Consider the following 943-nt stretch of genomic DNA (forward strand, 5'->3'; position numbering starts at 1 on the left):
GGGTCTGCTGTTCATTTTCCCAGTTCTATGCTGGGTTACTATCTGGGAATCCCTTTGGCTACCCTGGCCAACAACTCAAAAGAAAGTATTTCCTATCTGGCATTATTGCTTGTTATGTAGCTTTTAGTTATACATATGGACTCTTAAGAAAATATCTTGGCCCCTTTAATCTTTGGTTATACTTTCCTTTTGGGTGTTTAAGACCATACAGTTGGCCCAGAAAAACCAATTTATTTTTACTCTTAGGGTCGTTTCAGGATCTGTTCCTCGGGGATCACATGGGCTTAAGAGGAGCCCCTGGCTTCTTTCTTTTACCAGTTCCACCTATGTGAAGATAAGTCAAAGGTTCTGCTCAACCATCACTGGCTTTGCATGGAAGTATGGAGGAAATGATTCCTATGTGTTGACCCTACTCTTTGTAGACTGGACACTGGTTCAAGTCCATCTGGTGGGGTCTCCTCGGCCTCCTTGATCAAGAGAACAGGTGACCCACCACAATTACATTTTGAGAGATGCTCATAGTCCCCTGGAACTAGTCGACCTAGGAGGGCAAGGAGCAAAAACTGTCCTTTATGTTCCTCTGACCAAATTAGTATAGGCCTCAAAGTATGTCTGTTAAATATCCAAGAAGGTTAGTTCCACCAGTCTGGTACTTTTAATTACTGTGTGTCATGTAGATAAATCTTGGGCAAAGACCAATTGTTCTCAGATAAACCTTACCTAGACATATATTTCTTGATCCGCTATATATGATTTGTCAGTAGGTTGTAGGAGTAATATGGCTCCCTCTGCTTTTCAAAACTAGCTAGGCATTATTTATCTCTCATATTGTCTCACCCCTCCATCATGGTTTTCCCACTTAAGGTGCCCCCATTTCCCCCCTTTCTCCCTTAATAATACCCTTCTCCTACAGTCCTACCTCTCTTGAGCTCCTTCTTTCCCT

Source organism: Nannospalax galili, unplaced genomic scaffold (assembly GCF_000622305.1).
Source record: "Nannospalax galili isolate Female #2095 unplaced genomic scaffold, S.galili_v1.0 scaffold56, whole genome shotgun sequence".
NCBI lineage: Eukaryota > Metazoa > Chordata > Mammalia > Rodentia > Spalacidae > Nannospalax > Nannospalax galili.